The 19,706-nt window shown below is 36.5% G+C and overlaps 1 protein-coding gene across 2 annotated transcripts in view; it reads right to left on the reverse strand.

Annotated features, from left to right (window-relative positions):
* Positions 1-18,555, reverse strand: part of LOC149797121 (synaptotagmin-12-like) — a 90,534-nt gene extending 71,979 nt beyond the window's left edge. For both annotated transcript variants that reach the window (XM_089961794.1, XM_089961793.1), the window contains exon 1: positions 18,323-18,555. The gene's annotated coding sequence lies outside the window, so the exon portion shown is untranslated. The remainder of the gene's footprint in view (positions 1-18,322) is intronic.
* Positions 18,556-19,706: the final 1,151 nt, after the last annotated feature.

Here is a 19,706-nt window from a genome sequence, read left to right on the forward strand (position 1 = left end):
TTCCCCATTTCGATGTTACAGTTCCGCATAGCGCCATACTGCATTGTCATTAAAATATCCATAACGCAATGCAATATTTGTCTTCCGTGTCAGTTCATCCAGGACACGGATAATAATTTGGTTACCATAGTAATCCTATGCCAACAGCAAGATAATACAAATTCAAAAAACTATACATTTATGAACGCTCGTGAAAAAAAATATATTTATCAGCTAGAAGCAGCCTTGACGACAGCTTCTCTCTAGAGAAAATCATGTAAGCTGCCGCAGTTTCTTGTTCTTCATGTGCTTGAAAAGTGTGTTTTGAATTCCGCACCAAAGAGTCAAGTGCTAATTTCAGTAATAGGTTTTCCGAACTCAAGTGTGTAAAAGAAAGGACATACATTAATTAAACAATATCTGTTTTATTTCTGTTACAACTAGGATAACCATACAGGCATCCAGCAGTAAACAAATCATGCATGTATGTATGTATTACGATTGCCTTCCCAAATATATATGTATGTACGTATGTATGTATGTATGTAATGGATGGATGGATGGATGTATCTATGTATATATGTTCGTTTGTATGTATGTATATATGACTGACAGTATGTATCTATTAATATTGCCTCCCCAAATACGTATGTATGTATGCATGTATGTATGTATGATGCATGTATGTATGTATGTATGTATGTAGGTAGGTAGGTAGGTATGTTTGTATGTATGTATGAATGTATGTACGTACGTATGTATGTATGTACGTACGTACGTAGGTCTGCTTGCATGCATGGCATGCATGCACGTATGTATGTATGTATGTATGTATGTATGTATGTATGTATGTATGTATGTAATGGATAGATGGATGTATCTATGTATGTATGTTTGTTTGTATGTATGTATGTATGTATGTATGACAGTATGTATCTATTAATATTGCCTCCCCAAATACGTATGTATGTATTTATGTATGTATGTACGTATGTACGTACGTGCGTGCGTATTTATCTATGTATGTATGTATGTACGTACGTATGTATGTATGTACGTACTTACGTACGTGGGGCCCCGAGTGGCCGAGTGGTCTAAAGCGCTTACCGTTCCGGATCACTGCCATCTGTCTGTGTGTGTTCGAGTCCAAGGGTAGCGTGAGTACATGGGAAAGCCTGCCAGTAGCTTCTCGTGGGTCGGTGGTTCTTCCCTGGGTTTTCCAGGGTTCTTCCTCCACCAGTTATACTGGCCGCCATGTATTGCCTATCTTGTGCTGAAAAATGGCGTTAAACACTAGAACAACAACAACTTACGTACGTAGGTCTGCTTGCATGCATGTATGTATATATGTATGTATGCATGTATGTATGTATGTATGTATGTATGTATGCATGTATGTATGCATGCATGTGTTTGCGTGCGTGCGTGCGTATGTATGTATTGCGATTGCTTCCCCTGTGTATATATGTGTGTGTGTGTGGGTACTCAAAGTCATAATGTTAGATGCAGTGTGCCGAACATAAAAAGATAAATGACTAGAAAGAAGGATATCATTGGAATTGAAATATATTTATTTTGAGACTATAATCGTAAGAGCTTTAAATATGAGGGGAAAGGCTTAGTGACAAGAGATGTGCATGCATCGGCAATCCATATTTTGTCTCTATTGTTTCCCATCTACGTAGTGAGATTACCAGTCTCTTCATAGCATTTTCCGTCTCGTGCTTTGCCACTGGCCTCTAACTTTGCCATTGAATTATATTTGCTTTGGGGACGATCCATTTTGAATTAGTTGTTTGAATTGTTATTTCACTAAAAATCCACGTTTAGTAAAGTCCTAATGACTATGATCGAGCTCCTTGTATTTTACCTCTAGGTTAAAGCAAGGTTGTCGCAATTGATTATTTGTTACATCTGTAATCGATTTCAATTCCAGGCTGCAATGCATTATCAAACATAAATGGACGACACAAATATATATATCGATTCAGATATATGTATATATTGGGAGAAGAAGAAGTTGTGCTTAACCTTCGGTTAGCAGAATGTTGGGCATTCATATGCAAAGAGTTGCTAAATCTATGAAGATGGTATATATATATATATATATATATATATATATATATATATATATATATATATATATATATATATATATATATATATATATATATTGTAATGTACTTGCAATGCATACTCCTCGTTGGATGGCGCTTCCCACTCGATGCATGCACAGAAAATGTACATCTGAAGAAGGTTCCAGTTCAACATTTTGTAGCGTATGCATAGAAGTATTAATATCACTGCTGTTTTTAGACTACCCGAAAATATCAATATCTTACATGCATTTGTAGTTATATGTAAAAAGATGTTGCACATTTTAATTTGTTGAAAACAAATTTAAATCTTGCACAATTCTAAAATTTTATACTAAATCATATGTTCAATTTTGATTTTTTTTCCCCTGCGCCAAACAAAAATATATCGTAATAATGTTGCTATAGGGACCCTGTGTGGTCGAGTGGTCTAAAGTGCACGCTTGTACAGATCGCTGCCATCCCACCTCTGTCGCGGTGGGTTTGAGTCTCTGACTCGGCCAGCGTCTTGAGAATGTTTGCCAGTTGCTTCCCGTGGGTCAGTGGTTTATACCGTGGTTTTCCTGGTTTCATCCTCCACCAGTTAGACTGGCCGCCAAGTATAGCCTCTCATCCGCTGAAAATGGCGTTAAACCCAAAACAACAACAACATTAACATAATTAACACTCACCACAAAAATTAATTAACAAGCAACATTAACATAAGTACATTATGTCATATAATTTAATTCATAAATGTGAGTGTATATTTATCAACGATGAAAGGGAAACACGAGCCTGCATATTAGCAAAAATTTAAAGGATTGTTGCGGATGTTGCTTTAGTTACACGATGGCTTTCTAGGCTATAGCCACACAGATATATTATTTAACTGAATGGCAATCCCTCGCCATTCATAGCAAGCATTTTCTTCCATTTGTTTTAATGCGAATTTTGATTTTTAATCGATAAATGAGCTAAACCCGTTGCTGTTGGAAACCCAAAAATAGTGTTCGCTATGTCATTTAGTTATCCTGTGACGGCTAGGAATCACTTATACAAACAGCCTTGAGCCTTTGAGGCAACTTAATGACTGCAATAATGAAGTTATTTTTCTAAAGGGTACCATAGTTTCCATAATAAAATTTGCGTCTTCATTGCAGCATCAGTAATGTAAGAAGACACATGTGTCAGTTTTGAAGCTTGCAAGGAATAGAAGAAACCCAGCTTGCTTTATAATGTTGAAGCAGCATTTGAAGGTATGGTCTCAGTATATCTGAACATTAAATCGATTATAGACGTTCAAACTTTCTCGAAAGCAATTATACGTAGCTCAAGGCAATTTCGCCCACGCAGCGATTTTACTTTAAAATGGCTATAAATGTTTTAGCAAATAATGAAATCATGTTTACATGATCTCGATAATTTATTCTTTATAATCTGTATGAATCACTGAAGCTGTATTCCACTCCGTTAATCGTATGCCTGTATTCCTAACACATTCCTGGGGCAGAGAAACTACATCCGTTCAATAAATGAATAATAGGTTAAGTGTGACTATATGACAAACAAAGGAATTATCAAGCGAAGCTGATCAGCATATGACGGCTTTGTAAGTCACATTTTGCTATCTCGTATCGTTGATAAACATTTTATATGAAGTTTCCGTTCGCACAAGTATCACTCGAATGGCGCCTCCTTTAGACAGAGTTGATGACTGAACATAACATATAGCTTATTTTGCTGGTGGATACGCATCACTGTATGTTCGTGGGATGGCATCGATAAACTTGCTAAAATGGAAAACTCCAAAATAGCAAGGAGTTTAAAACCAAAACTAATAACGTAGTACAATTTCATAGATAGGGCATTAAGTTTGTAAATGTTGATTAGGTAATTAAGACATTCACACATTAAACCGAAAAGTTAAGTATATGTACTGTTGCAGTCTCATGTCATGCTTCGACTTGTAGAGAAATTAAATATAACAAAAACTGTCGAATGTCAGACCAGTGCGGTTGTTTCATATAAGACATCATGAAGCCGCAATAACATATTCCATAGCTAGTTCCCGTAAGAAGAAAATCTGTCATTACGACAATTAAAAGAAAGAAGACAGAAAGACTACGGATTGTCATTCAGTCTTGTATGTCCACGGCATTACATTCTCACTGTTGTCTATCATATCAATAAAGGGTTCAAAAAACACCACGTGACTTTGAGAACGTACACCAGCTATTCATATACCCAAGCTTGTGTTTAAAAGCTTAAACTTTCTTACAGTCAGATAATTACTTCATGAAATTGGCATATTTGGAGAATAGAAAAATTCCTTAACAAGGTTCGTAGGCTTAACAGGATATTAGTGCCACCTAGAAAGTATTGTCGTTACCTATCTAGGCTAGTGTGTGTTTCTGGTTGTGACTGGAAACATGGTTTGGCCTATCAAACCACTTCCTTGTTTTCCTGATCTTGGTATAGTCTCATTCTTATGGTAAATCAATTTCGATCCTTGATGATTAAATCACTAACAGAAAGGAAATATACAAAACGGTCAAACAATTGTATGTCGGCAGTGGTCAGATCACAAACCCGGTTGCTTATGTTTGTAATCACACACAGAATACAGTCCTAGCATTCGGATATACGCACCTCTTTTTCATTTATCACCACAAGAATAATGTATTTTTCCATATTGATCTCCCAATTTTGATGTTACAGTTCCGCATAGCGCCATACTGCATTGTCATTAAAATATCCATAATGCAATGTAATATTTGTCTTCCATGCCAGTTCATCCAGGACTCGAGGTACTAATTTAGTTACCATAGTAATCATATGCCAACAACAAGATATTAAAAATTCAAAAACTTTACATTTCTTAACGCTCATGATCAAACATATCTCTATCAGTATAGAAACAGCCTTGACGACAGCTTCTCTCTAGAGAAAAGCATGTAAGCTGCCCCATTTTCTTGTTCTTCGTTTGCTTGAAACGTGTGTTTTGAATTACGTACCAAAGAGTCAAGTTCTAATTTCAGTCATGAGTTTTCCGAACTCAAGTGTGTAAAAGGACTGACATTACATTAATACAATATCTGTTTCATTTCAGTTACAACCAGGTCGCAACGATAGTCCTGTTTGACGTACAATCCTAGTGATGGTCTCAACTCGAAATACTTACGTATCTTACGGGCATGTATGCTCCAGTATTATGTACAATACGTTTGACACTGAAATTCGCGTTTGCTAACTTGAAATAGCTGTTGAGCATTATTTAACATCAGATAATCGTGTGTATGAGTTTTGATTTCCGGAATGGGTTTCCGGATTTCAAGTCAAATAATGATGTGCATGAGTTATGATTTATGGAATAGGTTTCAGAATTAAAATACCGACAATCATGTGTACGAGGTTTGATTTTTGGAATGGATTTCAACATTAAACGTCACACAACCATATGCGAAAGTTTTGATATGTAGAAAGGGTTTCATCGTTAAAGCATGTTTACAGTTCAGGAAAGCTAATCATATGGCAAAGACATAAAATTGTTTCCAAACATGTAAACGTTTAATCTATCTTCATCGGCAATATTTTATGAGGACTATGGTATGACTACCGGTTTCTTCTTCCGCAATATTTTCTTTTCTTTCATTTTAGATATGTCATATAGACTCTACAAATATGTGTACACTGATATAGTTTACAGTAATGTAGTTCCTTGTATATTTTCGTCATTTGTCAACAATTTTGATTTTAGTAGTTAATAAGGCCTTATGCAGAAAGATTATTTTACTTGTGTTAGACACCAACAAAGAAAGAAAATCAGAATAGTTCATTTTACTTGTGTTAGACACCAACAAGGAGACGAAATCATAATAGTTCATTTTAGTTCAGATTGACACCAACAAGGGGACAAAATCAGTAAAGTGTATTTACTTGTGTCAGACACCAGCAATCATACACAATCAGCATAGTTTATTTTGCTTGTGTTATAGTAAAAGTCAAACAGATCATGTAGGAGTTCAGCACTGGCTATTTCAGTAATGGGTGTCATATTTTAAACTATGATTCTACATACCTATAAGCGGCAAGTATTCACTTTATTTAGATTCTTTTACACCCACATTGCTTTGGAAGTACATTATTTAGACGCTCTGAGAAGTGCATACTGCGAAATCAATGTTAAAGTACGTATATATTTTTGGATGAAACGAACCTAAAGGTGACATCAAGCACAATCCTGATTGAATGTCGCACGCTGTGATGTCACACTGAAAGCTACGCATATTGATAAGCAAATTTGTACTACCCTATTTTGTGACGATTCCTCTCGACGAGCTCTTTTATTAGTTTAGTACTTTCCCACCATTGTAAACCCCTGCGGGTCAGGGGTTGTAGAATTGGCCCAACGTGCTTTCAAATGCAGTACACTACTTTGGCCTCTACTTCTTCTAGACGGTTGGTCGGGATGGACCCGATCTCGACAAATCGGCTGGTCACGTCAAGCCCTATGAGGTCTTAATTTACTTCATCACTTTCTCTGTTTTTCTCCATGTATCTCTCTTAATACCACTGTTGCCCCATCTCTTTACCCTTTTAATTTTCCTTTCTCCTAGTCGTAGAAGACTTCCTAGAAGTCGGTGGCTCAACGGGTCAATCGGGAGGTAATCTTGCCTACTTGTGTATCCCTGGTACTTGAAAAGTGTCCCCTTGTTGGACTCCGTGCCGGGTGGGGAGTACGGGTGACGAAATAACAAAAAACAAAAAATGGAATGTAAAAAAGTCAACTGAAGAGATCAAAAACTATTTAGACCCTGACGATGAGCCGTGTGGCGTGGAATCTTTTCCTCGCTTCATGGTCATCAAGTCCAAAGAAGAAATTAAACCAATTGCCGCACTATCGCAATTTATAGTTGAAAAGACTATACTTGGATTAGTCGGCAAACCCAAAAGTGTTAAAAAGCTTAAATCAGGTGGTCTGCTAGTGGAGTGCGAAAGCAAAGCACATACTGAGAACATCCAAAAATTAAGATCTTTCATGACATTCCAGTAACTTGTTTCGCACACACATCACTTAATACATCAAAAGGTGTCATTCGTTGCCGTGACTTGGCTGCAGTCACCGACAACGAAATCATTGAAGGGATGAAAAATGAAGGTGTCACTGCAGTCCGTAGAATTCGTATCAAACGAAACAACAATCTGCAGGACACCAACACCATTATACTCACCTTTAACAATCCTACAGTACCTAAAGTAGTCAAGATTGGATTTTTACAGGTAAAGGTTGAGATATATATACCAAATCCCTTCGATGTATCAAATGTCAAAAATACGGCCATGATGAAGACCGATGCTCCAGAAGCCAAATATGCGGCCGATGTGGAGACCCTTCTCATCGGGAATTCGAGTGCAAAGCCACTCCGCATTGCGTTAACTGCGGTAAGGAACACCATGCTAATTCAAAGGAATGTGACACCTGGAAACAGGAGAAGGGAATACAGAAGATTAAATACACCTCCAACATCCCCTATCCAGAGGCCAGGAAGCTTGTACAAGCTAGAACATCCCTTCCCGGCCCGTCCTTCTCAACTGTAGTCAAAAGCAACCAAAAAGCAACGAAAGACGCCGAAACCCAAACAAACCCACCTGAATCCCCTTCCAGATTGAACATTCTGCATTACAAACCCTCGAAAAACTCAATATCAACTCAAACAACATTCAACAACACTTCACCGCGAAGATCACCAAACAGTAAAACAAAAGTCGCAAACAAATAGTCAGCAGAAGGAATCTGATGACCCCATAAAGCTGCACAATAAGTTTGGAGACCTTGAGGATATGGTTGCAGAAGAAACTGCTCCATGTCCTCAAGGTGGCTCCAAACCTAACAACAAAAAATACACCCCCGTACTTCCTCCAAAGAAATAACCAAACAGGTTGCCTCCGCGAAAGGTCTAACCTAGCTCCAGAATCTTCAAGATAAACTTGTAATGAAGAACACCATCATACAATGGAACTGTAGAGGACTTAAAGCCAACTACCATGATATTCTTCTGCTTTTAAACGATCCGATCATGATCCTGCAGTACTATGCCTTCAGGAAACGTTTTTGAAAGATACGGATAACACCTCACTTAAAAACTACTCCCTGTTTAACACCTACTCTCAAAATGTTGACAGGGCCTCAGGAGGAGTCTCTGTTATTGTGAACAACAGAGCCCCTCATAACGTCATCCCTTTAAACACAAAGCTACAAGCCATTGCTGTAAGCGTCACTCTACATCGAGTGATTACATTTTGTTCTATTTACATACCACCAAACACCAACCTAGTACCAAATGAATTAGACAATCTTGTTAAACAACTTCTCGCACCCATTGTTTTACTCGGGGATTTTAATGTCCGTAACATTTTATGGGGATCAAATCACATACGTGACAGAGGCCACAAAACAGAAGACTTCATTTTTCAGACACGATTTGTGTCTATATAACACCAAATTACCGACATATTTACACCCATGAACGGGTACATACACATTTATAGATTTGACAGTATGTTCTCCGTCGCTGCTTTTGGACTATGAATGGAAGGTCGCTTATGACCTTCACAGCAGTGATCACTTTTCAATATACCTTGAAAATATTAACTCTACAATTGATGCCGCAATTCTACAATGGAATATAAAGAAGGCCGACTGTGCTAAGTTTGAAACACTGTAAAACTAGGCTGAATGAGGATACATTTTTCAATGTTAATGACCCTATTCAGCATTTTACATCTATTTTAACCGAGATTGCAGTCCTCACCAAACTGTAAAAGAACCCCAAAACCTTGGTTCACTAAGGAATGTAAGGAAGCCATTAGACAACGCCGAGAAGCATTGAAAAAATTTAACAATCGTCCGACGCCCGAAAATTTAAGTAAATAAGGAAGTTTGGGACACGATCCGCAAAATAAACGGAAAGAGAAAACACAATTCTCTCCGACATCTGAAACTTAACAATAACAATTTTAGTTCAAAACGTGACATAGCAAATATTCTTGCTGACACATTCTCTAAACATTAATCATCATCTAATTATTCAGAAGCCTTCCAAAAATTGAAAACTCAAAAGGAAAAGTCACCAACTGTTCTCACTACTGGAGGTTATGGAGGCTTTAGACAAGGCCCATGATACATCCGCTGGGCCTGACGAAATGCATTACCAGTTTTTAAAACACCTACCAGAATCATCAGTAACATCTCTTTTGAAACTCTTCAATGATTTATGGATTACTGGTAATCTACCTAAGATTTGGAAAGAAGCAACAGTAATACCAGTTCTCACACCAGGTAAAGATAGCGAAGATCCTACCAACTATCGACCTATTGCACTCACAAGCCGTGTGTGCAAAACAATGGAACGAATGATCAATTCTCGGCTTGTATGGTACCTGGAAACTAACAATTTAATATCTCTTCCAAAGTGGCTTTCGTTATGGACGGAGCACCAATGATCATCTGGTTAGACTGGAAACATTTATTCGCGACGCATTTATCAAGAAAGGACATTTAGTAGCGTTTTTCTTCGATTTAGAAAAGACCTATGACACGACATGGAAGTACGGGATACTAAATGACCTGTACGATCTGGGTCTAAAAGGCCGTTTGGCCTCTTTCATATCCAACTTTCTCTCAGACAGAGAATTCAAGGTACGAGTGGGCTCTGTTCTCTCAGATCTGCATGAGCAAGAGATGGGTGTGCCCCAGGGCAGTATTTTATCTGTGACGCTTTTCAACATCAAAATCAATAGCATCACCAAGTGTTTAACTCCTGGTGTGGATTGCTCGCTATATCTTGATGATTTTCTAATATGTTATCGATCAAAGCACATGCATACAATCGAAAGACAAATACAGCAAAATATAAACAAGATTCAAAATTGGACTAGTACGAACGGCTTCAAATTCTCGAAATCAAAAACGGTATGTATGCATTTCTGTCGGTTACGACGACACCACGATGAACCTAAACTCACGCTGGACGGAACACCTATTCCAGTTGTTGAGGAAGCAAACGTTTTAGGTATTATCTTTGACAGAAAACTGACTTTTATTCCACACCCACGAACTTGAAAGCTAAATGCTTAAAAGCACCTGACCTACTTAAAGTAGTAGCTCACGCTGACGATGGGTGCTGATAGAAATGTCATCCTCAATTTATATAGAACAGTTATTCGCTCCAAACTGGACTATGGCTGCATTGTTTATAGTTCAGCCAGAAAGTTATATTTGAGAATGGTTGATCCAATTCATCATCAAGGAATAAGACTCGCTCGGTGTGCATTTAAAATATCCCCGTGTGAAAGACTCCTCGCTGAAGCGAACGAACCAACTTTAACTTTATCACATCGTAGAGAAATGCTTTCCGCACAGTATGCTCTCAAATTAAAATCAAAACCTTTGAATCCTGCTTTTTCGGCTGTTTTTCAACCCAAATACAAAGCTTTATACGAAAATAAATTAAACGCCATACCTCCCATTGGCATTAGAATATCTTCCAGCCTTGACAGCACAAAAATTGATCTTTCTAAATTTTAGAAAATGTCCATTCCCGAAACACCACCCTGGCTGCTTAAACAACAAAAAGTACTTTTTAAGCTACACGACTGAAAAAAATCCGAGACAAATCCTTCCATCTTCCACAATTCTTACCATTAGCTCCTCGCCAAATTTAAAAACTACACAAGAATTTATACCGACGTATCAAAGGACGAGGAAAAGGCTGCTGCTGTCTTCGTTTGTAGAAATCACACAAGTTCGCTTACCAAATGGCACATCAATTTTATCAGCCGAAATCAGAGCAATAGACCTTGCTCTGCAATATATCGAAAACAAACGTATTTTAAACAGCATCATCGTCTCCGAATCCCTATCAGTACTTCAGTCACTACACAATAGAAAACTGGAGAACCCATTGTTGGCCAATGTTCTCGTCAAAAATACTAAGCTGAGTACCTCCCACAATATCGTATACTGCTGGTTACCTAGCCATGTTGGTATTAAAGGTAATGAAAAGAAAATCAGATCGCGCTGCTAAAATGGCACTCATGAACCATCTGATTTTAAAATACCGTATACTGATTTTAAACCTAGTATCTAAGAGACTTTACGTCAGAAGTGGCAGGTATCATGGAATGATGCAGTGAAAATAAACTTCACGCCATTAAGCCAACCCTAGGATAATGGACTCCTTCCAACAGAATCATGCGTAGGGAGGAGGTAGTCATTGCAAGAATTCGAATTGGTCATACCTATATAACCCACTCCCACATACTAAAGGTGAAGACTCGCCAGAGTGCGTTTCTTGCAATGAACCATTCACTGTTAAGCACTTTATGATATAGTGTTTCTACCTGCAACCTACGCGCGATCATTACTACAATGTGCATGACATGAAGAAACCTTTTGATACAATAAACATCACTTGTATTATATATTTCCTGAAAGCAGTGAATATTTACTCTAAACGCTAACTTTTATGCTATCACCTTGTGCAATTTTATGAAATATATATACCGTCCCTTTTTTTAATACATTTTCATCACTCTTCCTTAACATACACCATTTACATCCCCCGTTGATCGGGAAGCTTTATTTTTCACCGTTACCATCTTATCGTTTTAATTTCAACTATGTGGTTTTTATATCGCCGGTTGATATGAGACGTTTTATAATTTTTAAAAGATTATACACAAAACATTTTGTATGGCGCTAAATAGCCAAACAGTGCTGCTGCGCCGTTAAAATACAATCAATCAATCAATCAATCCCACCATTGTAAAAGACCAAAGAGATCGATAATTTTAGTCTGGAAGTTTCTTGATGGCAGTTAAGGTGCAGAGCATTCAATAACCAGGACTAAACATACGTTGGTTAAAGAAAATAAGTGTTAAATGTATTAATTTTTTTATATATTTCATTTATGACTTTTTCTATAAACACCAACAAGGATACAAAATCAGACTACTTTATTTGTCATTTTCAGGTAATCGTCGCATCTAATTAAATTGAAAGGAATTTTATATGCAAGCCAACTTTCCAGATCCGGCCAAATTGCACTTGTTCCGATTTAGGCCTTACTGCTGCTTTATATTGAATACATATATTCTTTTCTTGTCAGCAAATCTCCAAGAAATATCAGAGACAAAATGTTATTGAGTTTTTAGGTACTTCAGTAAGATGCAATAGCAGCTGATTGGCGCAATAAATCTAGTGATACCTTCAAGTGATAACCAATGTTTCATATACGTTTTTAAATTATTATATTCTAGATTTGAAGCAGCATTGAAGTATAACTGTGAAATTTGTTTGTATTTTGTCCAGCGTGGATTGCGACAGGTGTATAATCTTTCTTCCAATACTGCAGTCTTAAACGTACCATAGGTAAACTAGTGTTGAATGGCAAAGGTTATAATTTCTGTTATGGACACATTGGAAATGCTCAGTTCAGTGATATATTCCGTATTTTGTCCATTTTAATATCTTTAAGTGTTAAGAATCACTATCTCTTTCGTCTAGACTGTGGACTTTACGCTCAGGTTCAAACTAATGAGATTTCGTGTATTTTGCATTCGCTGTACAATTGTTTTGCCGTAGTATTTCAAGTTTTCCTCGGTCTATCAAAGAACATCCATCCCAGACTTCAGTGGTATATTCCAAGGTTGACCTGATACAAATTCAATACAGTTGCTCATAAAAATGGCCTGCTACGTTTGTATTTTATTATTCGACAGGATACTATAATTTTAATTTGCTAACAATATGACAAGTAACTTTGATACGATTAGTATCCAATAGTATGATGTGAATCGACATGCGTAAGAACAATATTTTTTAAAACAAGAACGGAATATGAGTTACTTACATGTTCGTAAAAAAGAAACCATAACCACTGATTATTGCTTGAATTGTCTTTGCATTTTTTTTTACTTTCGAATTTGGCGGTTGTATTATAGCTCCGTTCATGACTAAGTCTACGTCAGCATAGTAAGGGGAATAGAAATTAACAGATGAGTCATCTACACACAGACCGTTGACAGAATGTATATTATCCTAAGTATCCTATACGGATTAGGAACTATAACAGACCCATCCACGGTTCCTTGTAGCCCAGACTCGTTTCTTATAGTTTCTCATCGATAAGTATCATGCGAACATGATTGTTTTCTATTATTTAGATAGCGTTATAACCATTTCGTCAGATTATCAAAAACAAAAAGACAAAAAAAGAAACCCACCGAATTCGTTAAGTTTATATAATAAGTCTCTGCACCGGACTCGATCCAAAAATTTTGTTTGATCACAAAATGCATAACGAAAATATTGTGATTGTTCCATTGACTTCATATGTTAGGATACAGTTAAATAAGTTCAACAACAACGGCTGGCAAAGAACCTTCACTTATGCTTGTAAAAAGACTGTTTTATGAACATAATTACACACTTGTCTAAAAATGTACCTTTTAACATATATTTTCAATACATTTTAGAAGATAGGTTTAATTGAATATTTTGTGTAACATTTTGTATGAATGAAAGAATTTGCTCATTGCTTATATTTATATGGAAATTCGTTTCCCTACAACGACCGCTTATAAGATTATTTTATTATGATGCTCCTATCATTACACTGGCAACATTAAGAATTCTGTGATTTACACCATCAGGTATAGTGGCTTTACTGACAGAAATATACCGTATTAAATAATATCTTTAATATTTTCATCAGCGACTGTATTTTCATACAGGGTATCCAATCATCTCGTTTGCAAAATAGGTAAGGAAAACCATGCTGTCATCGATTTCGAAATAAGAATATCCCTTAATACGTGAGCTTTATGTTTCAATGTCAGTGCAAACATCAACATTTGTTATTCTCACTTTGAGTGGTGGGATATAATTTTATGGATTTGTCTCATTTAAAAGCGATTTTGTAATTTTCCAAAATATTTTAGGATTTCGTTTCAGTCTGAAGGATATGCATCAATATTTTTCTCCAACATACTTTTCATGTTTTTCGTTTTATTTCTGATTTCTTTTAACTATTACGATCTATTGGCCTTCAATGGTTGAGAGTAGAGTTTCTTGTGTATTCCGATCCTATTCCTTGTCGTTATTTTAAATTTAGAATAAAACCACCGGTTATCAGTTTAAAGAATTGTTACGTTTGAGAAGGAATTCACAAAAGTAAGAAGTCTAATGATTTCGTGGCGAATATAACAACTGAAGCAACAATATTTCGTTGGGTTGGTAATATATATATCTAGTTAGTTTCTGCTATCGGAGCGTCGAATTTGTTGATATCAGCTCTGCTGCAAATATAGACAGAGCGCTTATAAGTCAATTTACGGTTCACGTTTACATTGATTGGCATAATAGGTTATCCATGGTCACTAAATTCTCCGTCAGGTTTTCAAATGTTATTGTGAAGTATATCTATAACGCTACTTACGAAGATTGGATCAAGCACACTGTGGGTAGTTTGAGTAATTCGTTTAGGGTTTAAGTAAATCAATGGTATGGCCCTCCATAAGACTATATTTATACGTGTTACTTGTGGCATCAATCGGGGTTTCAGCAGTTGACCAAAAATAAGTAGTAGAGTTGGTTGATCTGCACACTACCACTACAGCTACTGTATACAGCGGTAATGTAATCGAAATCTGCATAAATTCAGTATCATAACAGCCAAAGTTCGAATCGTTTAGAATTTTGCCAATCATTTGTTCTGAAACGTGTACCATGATGCCACCTCCGTTTCGGCTTTTGTCTTTCCTAAGGGTTGTTTAAAACCATCGACGTTTAAACTATCCAGAAGTATGCTAGAATCTGAATGTGTTTGACAAAAACGTAAAATAGAAAAATCTGCAGATGTCATTTCCAAATAATTTTGTTCTTTCGATGCTCCTAGTTCAATAAGGGAAATAAATTTCATTATCCTCATCAAGTCCCGGATTATGTTAAATAATCACACAAATGAGTTAATAAGAGGAAACCAATAAAACGATAAGGATATTTGTAATGGGTGACAATATAAATGCTTTCTAAAACATATTGTGAGACGTATTTGTGGCGTTCATTTTCACGCCTTTACCTGCATGAAAACAGGAAACGATTGTTGAATACCCCGATGTAGATTCTGTAGTGCAATACAGAGTTTTCCAGAAGCATTATGAATTATATTCCATTGGGGCTATTATCCATTTGGGATACTCACTAAGAAAAGACAAGAGATGGAAAAAATATATAGGTGAACTCAATCCTCCCGCTTTCGTAAGTCACATTTATTTAGATGACCAGGCTATGAAAGTGAGGTGAATTTACGAAAAGGGGATGGGAGTGAGAGTATTACGCAGAAGAGTGAGTTTTATCTTCTAAGTTTCCATTCTGGAGCAAGTGTGGTATGTAATTAAAAAACATTTATTCTCCTACGTTAATACCGAATATATTACATCTGGTGGTGCCCTAAACGATGTATTTTAAATAGTGGCTTAGCTACTTGTTAAAATGTCAATTTTTTAGTTGCACATGATGAAATATAATGTATGTTTGTATTAGCGTAGAAAAAGGAAATATTGTCTATTAAGAGATGAAATAATGATGTGATCTACATAAGATTGGACATATTGCAATGATTACACATGATGGTATTAAACAATATTTTACTGCTTTAGCTTTGTAAGGATTTATGACGTCTAATAATAATTTAAAAAAATGGGTTCCTCATAAATTGTCTCCATTATACTGATCACTGTATCACTAAATTTTAATTTATTTCGTCTACATTCACCAAACAAACAGCTATAAATGCATTGATTATGTGTTCATAACTAATATTTATGTAGTTGCCCTAATTATTAAAATAGCGTGTGTACTATGAGATTTCCTTAAGAAACTCCTTCATTAGTCTACGTTTTAGGTGAAATCGTTGCATTAGTTACACGTGTGGAGGCACCAAGGGTTACTCTGTAATCTCTAATGTTCTCAGCTAGCGCTGTGATACCTTGATACGTTTAACCTCAAGAGAGCGAAATTAAATTAGGACCTCCGTATTAGACATTGCAAGCATTTTATAGCCATGAGACATGTAGGACTTCCCATCTACTAGTGCCGTCGGTAGTAGATAATCAATTGATAGTGGCCGCATAACCAAAACACCTAATGTTCTCTGGTTTCCCCCAAAAATTGTTGAGAAACTAGTTCATAGAATATACATTGAAACTACCCTTATAACTATGTTATAAACAGTAGATAGTCGATTAATGGCGACGCTATACATCATAATTCATCCGCCAGTTTCAAATGATATGGTTGACTAACTGTCAGCCAAGAGTGATAGTGGACTGAACGTATATCGATTTCCAATTTTTGTCTACTGTCGTTAAATTGCTGTGTTTTGTGTTTGTGGGTTTTGGAATTTTTTAACGGTTTGACAATTTTTCAGCCATATCGCTACGATGTCTGCAGTGTGACAGTTTATAGTGATGTCTAGCACTGGGGCATCATGCCGCAGGCAGTAGCATCACGTACCACCTAGTCACATTATCCTGATACCAGGCCGACCAGTCCTAACACTAACCTCTTAATACTGAGCGACAGGCAAGGCAGCTACTAGTACCCTTTAAAAAGTCATTGGTATAACTCTGCAGAAGCTCGAACAAGCAACCTCCCACATCCGAGGCGGACGCTTTAACCATTACTGCAACGGATCAGTCCATTAGATTGTTAATTTAGTTTACGTTCGTATCGTACTAGGTGAATCCTCATGCCATTAATCTTCTTTAGGGACCTTCCAATGGGTATACTTTACTTACACCATTGGGGTGGAAATACGCTATGGGGTCAACTTCCTGTTTAGTTTTGAAGGACAATCTAGGGACAAAACGGACACGGGCCATCATGACCTATTGGCATACTTGAATATGACGTCCTGTATACACTGTTCCTAATCAGAAAACTTCTTAAGCAGTTCTATATGACACTTTCAAGACGTTGAATTTCTCTTAAGCTTTAAACGTTAGCTCATATCTTATGAATGTAAACACGCTTGAAGTTTTCAACATGTATATGATGTGCTTTACTTCATATACAGTTGCCTGTCACTTGCTGGTGGGGCTGCTGGAGATATATTCTTCTTTGAAAAAGCCCAGATGAGATTAGTGTGCATGCAACAAGTAACTGATTACTTTGCAATTAGAGAAGAAATTGACAGGATCGTTTAAATATGATCAGGACATCAGCAAAGAATACGACCGTATACATCACATGATGCAAGCTTTTACTTATACCAAACTGGCAATCATCCATTAATTTTACTCTTGGACATTCGTGATAATTGACGTTGCCACATCCTAAATCGTTGTTCCTTGCACACTTTGTTAGATATTATTCCGCATTGAACTGGTCTTAAACGCAAGGAGCATTGAGAAAGGGAGGTAAATGCATACTATATATATATATATATATATATATATATATATATATATATATATATATATATATATGTTGTTGTTGGTTTAACGCAATTGTTCCTATTACGATAGGTTGTACATGGCGGCCATTATATTTGGCGGAAGTAGGGTCATGAATAATCCCGGGGAAAAAAACACCGACCCACTTGAAGCCACTGGCAGATTTTCTCACATACCCAAGTTGATCGAGCCAAGACTAGACTAGAAGAGAGATGAGATCTTAGTATCTGCTTGGTATTTTAGTCAATGAATTATAAGAGAAGCACATAAATATTGCAAAGGTAATGCATCGAACGATGCGAGTCAAATCAGTATCTAGTTATTTGAGGAGAACAGTATGCGAATGCTTGTTGACATGCACTTTTCGGATTACGTCACTCTCTACTTAGCTAGTAAAGCATGACATAATATATTACATACATAGATTACCCAGTGTCAAAACTTCTAATGGGTACATTTGTTCAAGGTCGTACCTAACTGCAAATCATAATGTTCTAAAGCCATATTTGGGAATAAAATGGATACGCATACCGAGATTATCCATGATTCTTCCTCCGCCAAATATAATGACCGCCATGTATAGCCTAACGTGTTACGATTCTCCAAACAACGGAAATGGCATGTAAAACAATATTTTAAAATATATAGACGGACGTAACCACCGTTCCGTATGTTGCATTATATGCGTATGTTGTTATAACCAAGGCAATTTTTTAAATAAGTATAAACACCATGGCTTTGCTTACCTTCACAGCTATTCCTTGTTTATATTTACTCCATTTTACATCATCTTCTGCAGTGAAGGGATTCAAATATCTATTCTCTTGACCGAATCCACCTGAATCTCTCGAGCTGTTTGGATATAGAGCTTGTTATTGATCGTTGGCAATGCATCCAGAAGATTAGTTCCATACAGCCATCCACCTTAACCCTGAAAACCGCCGGGAATTAATCGACAAGAAAAATCGATGAAACTCAATGTGCCTTTACACCTTCTATACTGTTCTGAAAAATAGGTGGATTGTTTCTGCATTAGAAAGCGGTACCAAGGCTGCAACAAACTTTATTTATGGTTAAATGCAACGAATGTTTGCCGATGCGATAATTAATATACACAACAGAGAGTTATTCAACGTCTGGATCTTTAATCCTTATAAAAGTCTTGAATATAATACCGCTACAGTACAAAGACGTATACCTAATTATCCAATGTTAGTGTGTGCGCAGCATATTTAAAAACAACAAGGCTCTGACATTGTTTGTGTGTGGCATAGTTTCAAAATAAGGAGCTAAAATTGTGTACATTTGCAGTTGTATTGCACATGTTATGAAATTCATGATAGACAAACCCAACGCACAAGGTGGAGTTATTTAAATGATAAAAACAAATTACTGTCACAGTCAATTGATTTCCTAAATTGGTTGAATGTTGTCGTTACTGTACAGAATTATAAGCCTGATAGATGATACATTAAAACGTACCACATTAAAACCATATATTTGCTTCAGCTACAAAAAGAGAGATTCAAATTAAACAAAAATCAAATGATTACATTGTGTACTAAAATTATATTGGAAGTATTTGTATCAATCAGTTAAATATAAGTATATGACATATGACATATAATTAATATTCAGTTAAAATACCTTCATTAACAGAGATAAAATTCCTGCGATCTCACGGAAGTAGAATAGGTCTGTATATCGTAAGAGGTGACTAACGGAAGAAGGGGCCGTGGTGGGTTAGTGATATGCGTGCAGGACTCAAGACTGGTAATCCAACTGTCTCGGCATATACTTTATTTGTCTTGCTGTGCCGTGAAATAGAAAACAGACCAAAATAAATTACAAGCGACGGAATATTTCATGTCAGTCACCAATCAATCCGGTGAGAACATTTTAATATGCTTACTTTTAATGAATTTGGGGCATCTTTATAAATCGGGATTAAGAATCCTTTGAGAAAATTATGAGACATAACCAAAAATATTTCCCAAAAAAATGAAAAGAAGGAAAAATTATACAAACCTCTAATTTTAACCAAAGTGAAGAAAATTCGCCACATACGCCTGAAATCAGATGCCATGCCTCGAAAATCAACAGACTGTGTAGTCGCCCGTATTATTTCGA

The sequence above is a fragment of the Sinohyriopsis cumingii genome, chromosome 6 (assembly GCF_028554795.1).
Source record: "Sinohyriopsis cumingii isolate HCF-2022 chromosome 6, ASM2855479v2, whole genome shotgun sequence".
Lineage (NCBI taxonomy): Eukaryota > Metazoa > Mollusca > Bivalvia > Unionida > Unionidae > Sinohyriopsis > Sinohyriopsis cumingii.